The sequence below is a fragment of the Rhinopithecus roxellana genome, chromosome 4, assembly GCF_007565055.1.
Source record: "Rhinopithecus roxellana isolate Shanxi Qingling chromosome 4, ASM756505v1, whole genome shotgun sequence".
NCBI classification, from domain to species: Eukaryota; Metazoa; Chordata; class Mammalia; order Primates; family Cercopithecidae; genus Rhinopithecus; species Rhinopithecus roxellana.
Genome location: NC_044552.1, coordinates 140,011,243 through 140,027,520, shown reverse-complemented (window position 1 = coordinate 140,027,520; position 16,278 = coordinate 140,011,243).

The following is a 16,278-nucleotide window of genomic DNA, read 5'->3' as shown; positions in this document are numbered from 1 at the left end:
ACCTTGGAATGTCAGTTTGTGTGCTTTCAGTCTTTTTGATGCAGGCGTTTAGGGCTATGAACTTTCCTCTTAGCACCACCTTTGCTGTATTCCACAGGTTTTGATAGGTTATGTTATCATTGCCCTTCATTTTGAAGAATTTTTAAATTTCCTTTTTAATTTCGTTTTTGACCCAATGCTCCTTCAGGAACAGGTTATTTAATTTCCATGTATTTGTATAGTGTCAATGGTTCCTTTTGGAGTTAATTTCCAGTTTTATTCCACTGTGGTCTGAGAAATTGCTTGATACAATTTCAGTTTTCTTAAATTTATTGAGGCTCATTTTATGACCTATCATATGGTCTATCTTGGAGAAGGTTCCACACACTGTTGAATAGAACGTGTATTCTGAGGTTGTTGGATGAAATGTTCTGTATATATCTGTTAAGTCTATTTGTTTACATCCATTGTTTGAACCCATTGTTTGTTTGTTGACTTTCTGTCTTGATGCCCTGTCTAATGCTCTCAGTGGAGGATTGAAGTCCCCACTATTACTGTGTTGCTGTCTGTCTCATTTATTAGTTCTATTAGTAATCGTTTTACATACTTGGGAGCTCCAGTGTTAGGTGCATATATACCTAAGATTGTGATATTTTCCTGTTGGACAAAGCATTTTGCCATTATATAATATCTTTCTTTGTCTCTTTTAACTGCTGTTGCTTTGAAGTTTGTTTTGTATGATATAAGAAGAGCTACCCCTGCTTGCTTTTGGTGTCCATTTGCATGAAATGACTGTTTCCAGTCCTTTATTTTAAGTTTAAATGAGTCCTTATGTGTTAGATGAGTCTCCTGAAGGCAGCAGATGGATGGTTGGTGAGTTCTTACACATTCTGTGGTTCTGTATCTTTTAAGTGGAGCAGTTAGGCCATTTACATTCAGGTTAGTATTGAGATGTGAGGTACCATTGCATTCATCATGCTATTTGCTGTCTTTGTTTGTTTTTCCTTTTTAACTTGTATTTTTGTTGTGTAGATCCTGTGTGATTTATGCTTTAAAGAGGTTCTGTTTTGATGTGTTTCCAGGATTTATTTCAATATTTAGAGTTCCTTTTAGCAGTTCTTGTAGTGGTGTCTTGGTAGTGGTGAATTCTCTCAGCTTTTGTTTATCTGAAAAAGACTGTATCTTTCCTTCATACATGATGCTTAGTTTTTCTGGATACAAAATTCTTGGTTGATAATTGGTTTGTTTGAGGAGGCTGAAGATAGGGCCCAAATTTTGCCCTTCTAGCTTTTAGGGTTTCTGCTGAGAAATCTGCTCTTAATCTGATAGGTTTTTCTTTATAGGTTGCCTGGTGCTTCGGTCTCACAGTTCTTAAGATTCTTTCCGTCATCTTAACTTTGGATAACCTGACGACAGTGTGCCTAGGTGATTAACGTTTCATGATGAATTTCCTAGATGTTCTTTGTGCTTCTGTATTTGGATGTCTAGGTCTCTAGCAAGGCCAGGGAAGTTTTCCTTGATTATTCCCCCCAGTATGTTTTCCAAGCTTTCAGAATTTTCTTCTTCCTCAGGAACACACTGATTATTCTTAAATTTGGTCATTTAACATAATCCCAGACTTCTTGGAGACTTTGTACATATTTTTCTATTCTTTTTTCTTCATCATTGTTGGATTGGGTTAATTCAAAGACCTTGTCTTCGAGTTCTGAATTTCTTTCTTCTACTTGTTTAATTCTGTTGCTGAGACTTTCCAAAATATTTTTGCATTTCTATAAGTGTGGCCAATGTTTCCTGAGTTTCTTATTTTTTTTTCTTTAAGCTATTTCCTTGAATATTTCTCCCTTCTCTTCTTGTATCATTTTTTGGATTTCCTTGCATTGGACTTTGACTTTCTCTGGTGCCTCCCTGATTAACTTAATAACTAACCTCCTCAATTCTTTTTCAGGTAAATCAGGGATTTCTTGGTTTGGATACATTGCTGGTGAAATAGTGTGATTTTGGGGAGTGTTAATCTTGGTTTGGATACATTGCTGGTGAAATAGTGTGATTCTGGGGAGTGTTAAAGAGCCTTGTTTTGTCATATTACCAGAGTTGGTTTTCTGGTTTCTTCTCATTTAGGTAGGGTCTGTCAGAGGGCTGTCTAGGGCTGAAGGCTGTTGTTCATATTCTTTTATCCCACAAGATGTTCCCTCGATGTAGTTCTCTCCCCCTTTTCCTATGGATGTGGCTTCATGTGAACCAAACTGCAGTGATTATTGTCTCTCTTCCAGCAAGTCTACCCAGCCCCAGCCTAGTACTGGGGACTCTCTGCACAAAGTCCTATGAACTGTCTATGGGTCTGTCAGCTGTGGATACCAGTGCCTGTTCTGGTGGAGGTGGCAGGGGGGTACAATGGACTCCATAAGAGTTTTTAGCTTTGGTGGTTTAATGTTCTATTTTTGTGCTGGTTGGCCTCCTACCGGGAGGTGGCACTTTCCAGAGAGGATCAGCTGTGGTAGTATGGAGAGAAACTGGCAGTGGGCGGGACCCTGGAACTCCCAACATTATATGCCCTCTGTCTTTCTTTCACTAACAGGGTGAATAGGGAAGGACCATCAGGTAGGGGTAGGGCTAGGCATGTCTGAGCTTAGACTCTCTACTTGAGTGGGTCTTGCTGTGGATGCTGTGGGGGATGAGGGTGAGGCTCCCAGGTCAATGGAGTTGTGTACCTAGGAGGATTATGGCTGCCTCTGCTGAGTCATGCCGGTTGTCAGGGAAGTGAGGGAAAGCTGACAGTCACAGGCCTCACCCAGCTGCCACACAAACTGAAGGTCCCATCGTGTCCCCCCAACAGCCCCAAGTCTGTTTCCAGGTGGTGGGCAAGCCAGGCTTGAGAACTTGCCCCGGGTTACCCACCTCCCAGCTGCAAAAGAAAAGGGCTCAGTTCTTCCCCTACCTGTGGAGTCTGCATACTGGATTCACGTCCTGCCCTGAGTTCTGGCAAGGAGGTTTCTCCTCCCATTCAAATTGCTATAAAGTTCAGTTGAAGATTACCTTCTCCCTTTGGTTTTCCCCCTCAAGCTCCTCTAGCCACCCTCCAGATGGATCCCTGTGGTGCCAGGCAGGAATGGCCTGCTTGGGGACCCAGCAAGATCCCAGGGCCTTTCTGCTGCTTCCTCTACACCTGTATTTTACTCGTCTCTCTAAATTGACTCAGCTCCAGGTAAGGTAGGAAACTTCTCCTGCAAGCAGACCTTCAGTTTCTCCAGTGGGGGTGTGTGCTTGGGGAAAGAGGCTCTCCATTTCCCACTTCTGCAGTTGGGGCTCTCACAGTATTTGGGGTGTCTCCTGGGTCCTGAGGAGCAGTCTGCTTCCTTCACAGGGTCTATGAATCCTCTCAAGATTGCTGGTTTGTTCTTGCAGTCAATCTGGAGCTAAAATTCACAATGCAAGCCTCCACATGCTGCTCTGTCCATCTGAGTCAAAGCTGCCATTTAGTCCTGGCTTCCATCCACCATCATGATCCCTTTTCAATCTTGATGCCTTTTCTTTTTCTTTCTGAATTTCCCTGGCTGAAATCTCCAGTATAATATTGAATGGAAGAGGCAAAAGTGGACATACTAGTCTTATTTCTGATCTTAGAGAAATATCTTTTCATCTTTTATCATGAAGTGTGATATTAATATTATTTCTTCATAGAAGCCCTTTATCAAGATGAGGAAGTTCTTTTCTTGTCCTAGTTTGTTGAAAGTGTTTATCTCGAAATGGCGTTGGAATTTTAAAATGCGTTTCCCGCAACTACTAAGATGACCACGTGGTTTGGCATTTTATTCTATTAATATGGTGTAGTATATTTTGGTTTTCAAATTTTAAGCAAACCTTACCTTCCTGAGATAAATTCCACCTGGTTATAGTTGTATAATCTTTCTCATATGTTTTTGGATTTAACTTGCTAGTACTAAGTTGAAGATTTTTATGTCTTATTTTCATAAGAAATATTGGTCTTTTGGTTGTTCTTCCCCAAATCCTACCTTTTATTTCTTGCGATGTCTTTATCTTGTTCTGGTTTTAGGATAATACTGGTCTCAGACAATGTCTTGGAAAGTGTTCCCTCCTCTTCTGTTTTTGGAACAGTTTGTGAAAAGTTGATGTTAATTTTTTGTTAAATTGTAGAATTCACCAATGGAGTTATTTTCTTTTTGGAAAGAGTTATTACTACTAATTGAATCTATTAGCTTGTTATATGTCTTCAGATTTTCTATTTCTTTTTCAGTCAGCTTCAGCAATATATGTATTTCTAGAAATTTATCCATTTCATCAATTCTATCTAATTTGTAAACATATAGTTATTCATTTTATTCCCTTATACTTCTTTTTATTTCTGTAAAGTAGATAGTAATATTCCCTCTGTTGTTTATCATTTTAATAATTAGAATTTTCTCTCTTTCTTCTCGGTCACTGTAGCTAAAGTTCAATCAATTCTGTTAGTAATTTCAAAGAATCAACTTTTGGTTCCATTAATTTTCTGTTGTTTTTCAATTCTTTATTTATTTCTGTCAAATCTTTGTCATTTTTTTCCTATTTCTTCTTTTGGATTTAGTTGTTCTTCATATTTTAATTTCTTAAGGTAGAAGGTTAGGTCACAAGTTAAAATCTGTTTTCTTTTTTGATATAAAGATTTACAGCTACAGATTTCTCTTTAATAACTCACTGTTTTAGCTGCATTCCACAAGTTTTGTATATTTTGTTTTTATTTTAATTCATCTCAAGGTAGTTTCTAAATTCTCTTATAATTTCTTCTTTGACTTATTAGTTATTTAAAATTGTGTTGTTTCAGAGGCAGGGTGACACAGTGTGAGTAAAACTTGACCAGACATTGTTGACTTTAAGACAGAAGGGACCAGCTAAGAAATGTGAATAGTGCATAGAAGCTCTAAAAGGCAAGACATTGGATTTCCTTTAGAGCCTTCAGAAAGAAAGCAGCCTTGGTGACACCTTGATTTTAACCCAGTAACACTCATTTCAAACTTCTGACCTTCAGAACTGTTAGATAATAAATTTGTATTGCTTAAGAAAGTGTGTTGTTTATATATATTTTGAAATTTCCAAATTTTCTTCTATTATTGATTTCTAATTTCATTCCATGTGATCAGAGAACATACTTTTATCATTTCAATCCTTTCAGATTTATTAAGACTTGTTTTATGACCTAACATATGATATATCCTTAAGAATGTTCCATGTGCACTTGAGAAAAAATTTGTATTCTGCTATTTAGTATTTATTAGATGCTTGTTACGGTGTTGTTCAAGTCTCGTATTTTCTTGCTGATCTTTTAAATTGTTTTATCTATTATTGAAAGTGGGGCATTGAAGTCTCCAATTGTTATTGTGAGTTGTCTGTTTCTCTCTTAAATTCTGTTTTTGCTTTAAAAATTGGGGGCTCTGCTGTTAGGCACATATTTGTTTATAATTATTTTATTTTCTTGATGGATCATCTCTTTTATCATTATAAAATGTACTTTTTGACTTTAGTAAAAATTTTTGTTTCAAAGTCTGTTTTGTCTGTATTGGTTACTGTTTGCATGGTGTATCTGTTTCTATCCTTTTGCTTTCAGCTATTCATGTCTTTGAATCTAGGGTATAACTTTTATAGATAGCACAGTGTTAGGTCATAATTTTTATTTATTCTGCCAATCTCTGCTTTATTATTAAAGCATTAATTTACATTCAATATAATGAATGATAAGGTAAACTTTACATCTGCCATACATAATTTGTCTTCTACATATGTTTTGTGTCTGTTTTGTTCCTTTATCTCCATTAATGCTTTGTCTTAAATAGATATTTTCTAATTTATCATTTTTATTTTCTTGTCTATTTTTGCTATATTTTTATTTTCTTGGTAATTGCCCTAGGGATTAATATCACATAAAAATCTAGTTCAAATTAATAACAACGTAATTTCAATAATATTCAAAACTGGTTTTATGTAATCTTCTCTCCTATTTTGCCTTCTCCCCTTTCTGTTGCTATTTATATAAATAACATCTTTATACGTAAGGCGCCCATCTATACAGATTTATAATTATTAGTTTTTGCAGTTGTCTTTTTTTTTTTTTTTTTTGACGGAGTCTTTCTCTGTTGCCCAGGTTGGAGTGCTCTGGCTCAATCTCACCGCAAGCTCCGCTTCCCGGGTTCACGCCATTCTCCTGCCTCAGCCTCCCTAGTAGCTGGGACTACAGGCACCCAACACCATGCCCAGCTAATGTTTAGTGTTTTTAGTAAAGAGGGGGTTTCACCGTGTTAGCCAGGATGGTCTCCATTCCCTGACCTCGTGATCTGCCCTCCTCGGCCTCCTAAAGTGCTGGGATTACAGGCGTGAGTCACCGCGCCCGGCAGCAGTTGTCTCTTAAATCAGATAGGAGAAAAATAAGGTTACAAATTTTTAAAAATAATTTATGTTGTTATTTATATTTGTCTATGTAGTTACCTTTATTGTTGCTCTTCATTTCTGCATGTGGATTTAAGTAACTCTTCATTGTCCTTTTATATCAGCTTGAAGAACTCGTTTTAGTATTACTTGTCAGTCAAGCCTGTTAGTAGTGATTTTTCTTAGTTTTCGTTTGTTGTTTATTTCCCTCGAATGTCTTAATATTTCCTTCCTTTTTGGAAAGATATATTTGTGGGATATAAAATTCTTAGTTGACAGTCTTTTTCATTCAACAGTTTGAATAAGTCATCACACTCCATTCTGACCCCCATTATTTCTGGTAAGAAATCACCTATTAATCTTACCTAGGATTCCCTAAACATGATGATATATTTCTCTCTTGCTGTTTTCAAGAATCACTGTGTCTTTGGCCTTTAAAAGTTTAATTATGATGTAGCCAGGAATTGATCTCTTTGAGTTTATCCTTCTTGGAATTCATTGAGCTTCTTGGGTGTGTAGATTATATTGTCATCAAATTTTGGGGGTGGAGGATTCTACCATTATTTCTCAAACATTCTTCCTCCTCTTCATCTCTCTGCTTACATTCTGGAATTCCCGTGATGTCTTTGGTATGCTCGACACTGTCTCACAGATCCTGTTCAATGCCTCAGCATAGCTCTCTTAATTTTTTTCATTTTTAATTGTTTGTGTTTTTCAGACTTGATATTCACAATTGACCTATTTATAAGTTCATTGATTATTTTGCCAGTTCACATATGCTTTTCAGCCAAATTTTTTATTTGAATTACTGTTCTTTTCAATGTCATCATTTCTACTTTATTTATGTTCATTTCTTTATTGTTATTCTCTATTTAGTGAGACATCAATTTGCATACCTTCTTTGTATTCTTTCAACAGTTTCCTTCGGTTCTTGAACATATTTAAGATACTTGATTTAAAACTTTTTGGCTACTAAGTCCAATATCTGAGCTTCTTGGAGAAAGTTTCTATTCAGTGTTTCTTTACTAGTATTTGCCACTCTTTTTTGTTTTCTTGCACTTGTAGCTTTTGGATGAAAACTGGACATTTTAAATAATATAATGTTGAAACACTAGAACTCTCATCTCCTTTTCCCTCAGAGTTTTTTCTTACTGCTGTTTATTGTTGTTGCTTCTGTCTATCTAGTCGATTTCCTGAACTCATTCTGTGAAGTCTATACTACCTTTGCCATGTGCCAGTGAAGCCTCCAGTCGGGCTGGTGGTCAATGAGTGATTGCACAAAAATTTCCCTAAATTTTTAAGTATCTGGAATCAACAAATCTTCTATCCTTTGGCAAAGGATTCAGTGTGTGTTTTGGGGAACACCTTCAACATTCAGGCAGGCAGTCACGACTCTGCCTTGGTTTTCACTTCTTGCTTATATGATACCTCAGACCTCAGGTCAGAAAGAGCTGAGAGTTTAGGACTTTCTCAGACTTTTTTCTGGACATGTGCAGAAAAAAAATGTGTGCGACTTTTTAGATTCCCAGGAATAGTCAGACCCGATCAAAGCCCCCTGTGGACATCTCATTTCCCAACTTTTCCTTATAAATATTTTGGTCAGTTTCTTGCTTGCTCCAACTCATATCACTACCTTAGGTAGCTGCAACATAATGCAATTGTTGCTGATTATTTTTGACACATGCTCCCAGGGAAATGCACAATTTGCACTGAGAAAGGACAAATTTTTAGAGTTGGGGTTTCCAAGGAACAACCAGACGAGTCAAACAGTGACAATTTTCTGAGACTGATGTTTGTATTAGTTAATTTTCATATTGCTGATAAAGACATACCCAAGACAGGGTAATTTACAAAAGAAAGAAGTTTCATTGGACTCCCAGTTCCACATGGCTGGGGAGAGCTCTCTATCATGGTGGAAGGCAAGGAGGAGCAAGTCACATCCTACGTGGATGGTGGCAGGCAGACAAAGAGAGTTGTTCAGAGAAACCCTCATTTTTAAAACCATCAAATCTCATGAGACCCATTCACTATCAAGAGAACAGCACAGGAAAGACCCACAGCCCATGATTCAATCCTCTCCCACCGCGTCCCTCCAACAACACGTGAAAATCATGGGAGCTACAAGGTGAGATTTGAGTGAGGACAAGGAGCGAAACCATATCAATGTTTCTGGGGAGCTCCAGACCAGTGCTGTGTCCCTCCAGTGGCTGCTAGGCTACTGTTTTTCAAAGTTATTATGGTTGAGAGACTCTTGGTTTTCAAAGCTATGTCACAGAGTTGGAGAAAGAGTGATAGAAATAGGATAGGTGCAAACATCCAAAGGTAATGTTTTTACCCAGATTCAACTTAAAAAGAAAAAGAAAAAACCTCTCCTTGTATTCTTGCAAGTGTTTAACTAATTTATAGGGTACTGAAAAAATTGATTCTGACAATTTTTGTGAGTATTTCGCTTGCTTTACCATGGAGAATTTCTTTGTGAAGGTCCTTACTCCATCATTTCCATTGATGTGATTTTCCTACTCTATTCCCTATTGCCTTGAAAGAGAGTATTTATGACCTAAAATAATCATTCAAAAAAATCCTGACCACGAATCTTTTCAGTTATTTGCAAATAATTAAATGATTTACATATTCATTTAATATCTGTAACTGTATTACTCTTTTCTGCTAAGTTGTTCTTTTTTTATATATAAAATATAGGTTTTCTTTTTCTCTCTGTAGCCCTCTATATATAGCTAAGTATGATAACAAGCACAACAAGGATTTACAGCACTTGCTTTGCACCAGGCACCATCTAAAACACTACACAAATATTAACTCAAAAGAACCTATCACATAAGTGTTGTTATCCTTGCTGTAGACATGAAAAAATCCAGGCACAGCAAAGTTAAAGTTAAATAATGCACCTAAGGTCAGATAGTAATAGGCAAAGCTGGGTCTTAAACCACAGCAGCCTTAGCACTTAGGTCTTAACCAGAGCACTATACTAATAACAAATTAACCAGTCTTAATGTTTAGGATTACATTTTTTAAAAATGCAATGCTATTAATTTTTGTTAGTTTTAGAGCTACAACTTTTACTGAACAAAAGAAAATATATACCTATTTGTTGTCTTCCACATCACAAACATATAAAAATGTTCACTATGGAAAATGTCATGAAGGAGTAACATTAGCCAACTGATGTTACCTAAGAGGTGATAGTGTTAGATAATATGGTAGCAAGCATATATTATATAGATTTTTTAAAACAATAAGAAGTCAAAGGTACAGATTCAAACCTTGGCATTTGAATCTTGAATCTATTCCAAATCTTTTCAGTCTATAAAGATGTATAGTGCCAGACCTATTCTGAAGCTGTGTGTAAAATTCTACGTGCTGCAACGAGATTAATATTTTTTAAAGAGTGATTTTATAGAAAGTTGGCACCAGAAAATAAGGTTCTGTTTCATTATTTTGACGTATAAAAGTTTATGGAGGTCACAATGTATTCTTTTTTGGAAAAAAAATCATTAGCACATGGTGAAATATACAATTTGTTGGCAAAGCCACAGTAGCACTTTTTCTGTGTAAATTTCTCACAGTCTATCCAAAATGTATTTGAGATGACTTCTAAATAGAGCTAATTGATGAATAGATTAACATGAACAACGTTCTTCATGCCAATCTTTAAGTTTCTAGTTCTCAAATAACATCACTGATCATTTAGTCTCATAGGGCCTGCTTATTTTTGAAATTCCTCTATACATGCTTTGCAATCAACACTTCTCTTTCAAAGACCTTGTTCTACCTTCTTTATTAAAACACCCTCTGTGTGACAGCTCACCAAGCACCTTTCTACCTCCCAAGCCTGATCTCTTTAGGAGAGGTGCCACTGTGCTTTTCCTCCCCCATTGATACTAACGACATAATGGAGGTGTTGATGTTTTTCAAACACTAAAATTCAGCAAGTCTTGAAATAACTGACCTACAGTTGATTTGGGCCAACTAAGTAATTTGCAGCTTGCCTCTCTAGCTTGGTGTTAACTCACTGTAAACTTCAAAGTTCTTTTGGGTACAGAGGGAAACCTGGAAAAATATTTGCATTTATAAGTTAAGTCAAAATGTGTACTCACAGAGCCCTTCTCTTTGAGGAAGCCCAGAAGTTTTAACATAAACTTTATTTATATGCAAGAGTTATTACAAATTATACCTGAAAAGGACTTTATCATTTAGCTCAAGCTCTATTGACAAATGAGGAAACTGAAATCCAGGGAGATGATTAACTTGCTCAAGTTGACACAATTCAGTCACACTTGAAATATGGCTGCCTAGGCTGGCTTCCTAGGACACATTTTAGAGCCACAACAGTAAGTATCCAGGTCCAACCTAGAGAGTGATGGTAGTGCCACTGGAAAATGGTATTCCTATCATGATGATGGAAAAAAGGCCAAGTTCAAAGCCAGAGACGCATTGCAGTTGTTCATATTACAGCAGGAAATTTAGGACAGTGAGCAATGTCAGGGTTTTGAAGACCTATTTGTAGGGAGGCTGTAGCTGTGGTTGGGGAAAAGCCTCATGATTTAAAGGAGTTATGTGGAACTCGACTTTGTAGAGTTACTTATACATATGTTACCCATTCTGGACATTTCCTTTTAGGAAACTGTGTTTTTCATCAAATCTCAGAAGGAACCCATATTTGGGAAAGGTCAGTCTTGATTCCCCCAGCAACATCACCAATCAGTGATGCAATCCTAGGTTTATCAACAAGCCTCTTCAAGTTTGGCTGCTAATGGAAAACTTCAACTCATAGCTGTGTTGTTGGTCTCACCCTTGGTGTTTTCTAGCCATATTCTGTGTTGTAGTCAATGGCTCTATCTCGTGAGCACTAAATATGTGAGACAGATAATGTCTTAGCATTGCCGTTGTCCTTGGAAATCCATGCAGCACTCATATCTGGCCTCCTCAGCTGGTTATATCTTCTTTCCTTCACTTACTTCCCCTTTCCCCAAGGGTCAAAATGATAATATATGTATACTTTCTGGCTCTAGGATGTGAGCATCAGTTGTCATGATAAGGTAGAAGAAAGAATGGAGTTTGTCTATTGGTAGGAAGCAAGAACTACTCGTCTGCTGGACTGATAGCCTCGCAATAAAATAAGAGTGAACAAGTAACACTGGCTATCATCAGAAATAGTGAAGACCATGCAGTGTAACTACAGAGCTATCCTCTGTAGTAAATGCCCTCATCTCTTCAGAGCTCCCTTCCCTACACATGTGTGTTTTGTTACTTCATACCACTCAAAGGGAAGATAGCATGGTACCTTTACCTGTGCCAATGGAAAGGCAATGAACACTACTACTGAGACAGCCTTCCACCAATTTCTGTCTTCCGCAAGGCTGATGAGTTTCCTTCAAAAGAAAATATTTATTATGTGTAACTTTAACAGCTCAGCAGAGTTATTGTACTGGAGTTAATGAATATCTTTTTATTGTCTCTAACAGGAAACAACTACTTGCCTTCAGCATGATGTGTACGCAACAGAAAAAGAATGGACAGAAAAACCTGTGCATATCCAGCTGTGTGAGTTTCAGCAAATTATTTAGCATCTCTGAGCTTCAATTCCCTCATCTGTAACATAGAGAAAATAAGAGTCTATTGTGAAGAATTATTATATGGATTAAATAAAATGTTATTTGGTTATATGAAATGTTAATTATAATTATAATCTGATACATATTGAGTGATTAATATATGATTATCCAGCTCCTTCCCAGTGGTAAAATAAACAACACTGTTCCTTCTCATCTATGGGGAGAATAAGAAGAAAGGGGTAAAGAAGGGAGGAGTTTATTCCCTTTAAGGAAAACTTACTTCTATTATTTAAGGATATTGTAATTCCTCTGCCCTGGCAGCCTGAATGTAGATTGAAAATACTGAAACTCCTTCACCCAACATGCATCAAGAAGATGAACTTCAGGAAATAAAGAAGTGCTATATATTGTCATTATAGGAAACTATGGTAGTAGGAATGCTAGTAGACTTACCAACTAAACAGTGGAGTATAATCAAATATCTGTTCCATAACTCAACTAAACATGACCATATAGTACATTTGTGCCAAATATGAATCAAGAGATAGATGTTTATTTACCAGCATATCTCCTTAAAGAAAAGCAAAAAATGTTCCCACATAACTAGAGATTCAACTTGTCTCACTTCCTATTTTGATAAGATATTGAACTATTTCTTTATAAAACTCCTTATGGGCTATTCAAGATTTTTCATGGATTTTTAAATCCTTTTTAATTAAAACAAAATCCACCAGAAATAATGAAGAGGGAAGCAAAAAAAAAAAAAATCATTTCATTACATAATGATTTTTAAAGTCTATTCTCTAGGACATATTATTATATGGAATCAAGATTTTACATATCCATAACTATTATTCACATTCTATTTGGTCATAACTGTTTTATTAAAAAATTAATTCATCTTATTTGTAAATTTGTTTTCAAGAGTATTTATCTCAAGCTACTTTTCCACAGGGTAAAAGTCTGAGATTTCTTCACTGAGATAACTCTTCAATACAGAACTTCTATTGTTATTTTTTACTTTTAGTAAAAAATGTTTTACTTCATTTAATGCAGTATATATTATATTTAATGTGGTACTTTTTGCCACATTAAATATGCTTAGCTTGTTGTCAGACTCAGAGATCAGAAAGGATGCATAACATTCCCCCAAAAGACTGTGGCCAGCACCTAACCAAGAGTGGTCAATGGCAGCAAGCCCAGGAGGAAGCAGGCAGAGCACACCCATGCTGCAGTGGCCAGGTCAGCCTTACCCCAGTGTGACTCTTAATAGATGGTCACAGTCCTCCTGGAAATGACTTCCCAAGACCTGCTGTTGGCTACAATACAAGGAGTCAGATAAATGATCAGAGCTGATGACTTAAGCCCAGCAGGACCAGGCTTAGCCCAGGCATCCATATTCAGGCAGACACTGGTACAGGAAAAACACACAAAATAGCACCATCAAAGTTCACTTCCTTCTATGCTAGCGTGGTTTAATGCTTATGGGCCAGATAGAGCATTGCCCACACTCTGAATCACAGACTATATTATAGAGAGTTTATGAAGATCTTATGAAGGTTAAATAATTTTTCAAAGTTTTAGAACTTTAATAGTAGAAATGCCAGTTTGCTTATTGTTGTTAATCCTGAAAATCTGAAAAAAATCTGAAAAAGAAGCATTTTTTTTTTTTAACAAATGCTGATTGCAGGTTTTCCGGATTCCTACACTGTTCATGATTCATCTTGTTTTCTATATTCCAACTGTGAACTACACTAAAACAGCAACCCCAGTCAGTGAAAATATGATAGTACATAATTAACATTACTTTGATTTCACGGCAAAGCAAAAAGAGCCAGGAGCTACAATCAAATCCCATTACACAATTAATTTTGAGACAAAACAATTTATCTAAAAAATTTTAAATTTCATGTGTTTTAGCCATTTTTAATATAAGATTTCAAAATTTTCAATGGCTTGATGTTTACTCTTGTATATTTCTTAACATGCCTTATGAACTACCAATCTAATAACCAAGAAAAGTATAAACTTTTACAGTTTTCCAGGTTCAATGAGAATACCTTAAAGAGCTAGCCAGGGGACAAAAGAGATGGATGTCCCTACTTCAGTAAACCTCAGTTGAATGCTTGAGATGTGCAAAACTCCATCTGGGCTTTCTAGAGAGACAGGCGTAAATTGGTTTCTTCACTTGAAGGAATTTGTATTTAGTGGTGAAAACAAGGCAACAAGTAAATAATGCCAACTTGAAGCTAATTATGTCAAAAACCACGGGAGGGGTACTATGCTTCTGCGTATGCAAAATGCTCTCGAATCAAAGGAGACCAGTGATCCAAAAGGCTCTGCCCTGCCGAAAGCTCTGACTTCACTACTTCCAGAGTCTCCCAAGATGTGGAAAAATATTCGGAATTAAGGTGGAAGTGTTAGAGAGTACCTTTACTCTAAATTGCTCAATTAACTTACAAGTTCTTATAGATCTCATGTGACCCTAAACAATTGTGTTATGCATGTTTCCTGATCAATTTTATTGACCTCTGATAGACTGGTAAAAATAAATGGGAAAATCTGTCACAGAACAGGATGCTTGGAAAATGCTTCCATAATAACCTTTAATTGCTAGAATAGAGGCTAGTCTACTTACAAAATAAATGGAGAATCAAGGAAATCACCTGTGTGGTTCAGGCAGAAATGACAAACTGGCTGGTTGAAACTGGAAGGGAACCCCGATTTGTAGTGTTTGCTATTTTTCAAAGTGTTAATGTTAATAGATCTACCATGACCACTTTCAAGCTACCAACATGAATTCACTGAACATGGGGTTGGGATGAGATATGCATAGCACACTATTATTCAATATTTCCACCTATAGGTACAATAGACATAAATAACCACAAGACCATATACAATAAAATGTAGTAAAGTAATTAGGAAATAATGGGTTTTTGGTATTTACTACCTCTGTTTTAAATATAATTTATTTAATCATCAGTTGCTACTGTTTAATTTTTAATAATGGCTGTTTGATAACCAGCTTACAATATTCCTGGGAATTTAACAATCATCTCTCATGAGCCAGCACACATAGGCTTCAGCACACCACTGCTGTTAGCTGTCGACACCATGTGCTTCAGGCAGGTGACCTTGGTGTTAGATGCATTTCCTGTCCTCATAGAGAGTGCAGTCTAGTGAGGCAGACAGATGAAAGACAAAGATTATTTAATTCACAATAGCAACAAATATTATAAAAGGGAAATAATGGTAAGCCCAGCCTTTTGTTGGGGTATGAGTGTGAGGAAATGTTAGGGAAAATGACATCCCTGAGGGAGGGAGTGATATAAACTCACTGATTTAAACTGAGGCCTGAAGGATGAGTAAGAGGCTAAGGCCAAGACTAAGATAAATGAAAACAAAACAAAAAAAAGCTTTCCAGAGGATGGAAGTTCTGACACAATAATCCTGTGTATGGATAGCAGTGACCAAGGGAGAGAGCAGCAAGCTAGCTGAGATGGTTAACGGGCAGACCATGCATAACCTCTTACATCCTCTTTAGCATTTGATTCTTTCCTAAGATAATGGGCAAACATTGCAAGATTTAAATAATAGTAAGCAGTTGACAAGTTTATATTCATGTGTAAGATTACTTGGTCCACTGGGGAAACAATGGAACAATTATGAAAATAGAGAACTTCATTAGGAAGTTATTGCAGTATCTGAGATGCGAGAGTTTAGTGGCTTGGATTAAGCTATTGTCAATGGAGAACAAGAAATAAATGAAAGATCTGTTTTGAAGACAGGACTGAAAGACTTGTCATGGAGAAGAAAGCTCATGGTCACCAATATCCATGTTTCTTCTCCTTTTCTTAGGCACATAATTAAACTACATTTTCCAGCCTTCTTTGAAGTTAGGTGGGGCCATGTGACTGAGTTCTGATCGGTGGTATATTTGTATGAATGTTATGCCCAATACATCCAGGCAAGTTCCATAGAAATTTCCCACATGCAATCCCTTCATTCTTTTATCCCTCCCACAGTAGCCTCAGAGGCCACATGCTGAACATGGCCTATCCACAGTGTAGAAGAAGCCTTGGATCCTGAGCCACTGTTCTGACAACCAACCAGCTTATAGAAGAGAGTTATGTAAGTAATAAGTCCATTTTATTGTGTTAAGCCACAGAGATTTGCATGGCCTCGGGGCAAAGGGTTGATTTTGAGACTTCTCTTGGCTTGTAGGCAACTGCCATCCCACTGTGTACTCACATGACCTCTTCTTTGCATGTGGAGAGAGGGAGACCAAGCTCTCTGGTGATGCTTCTTGCAA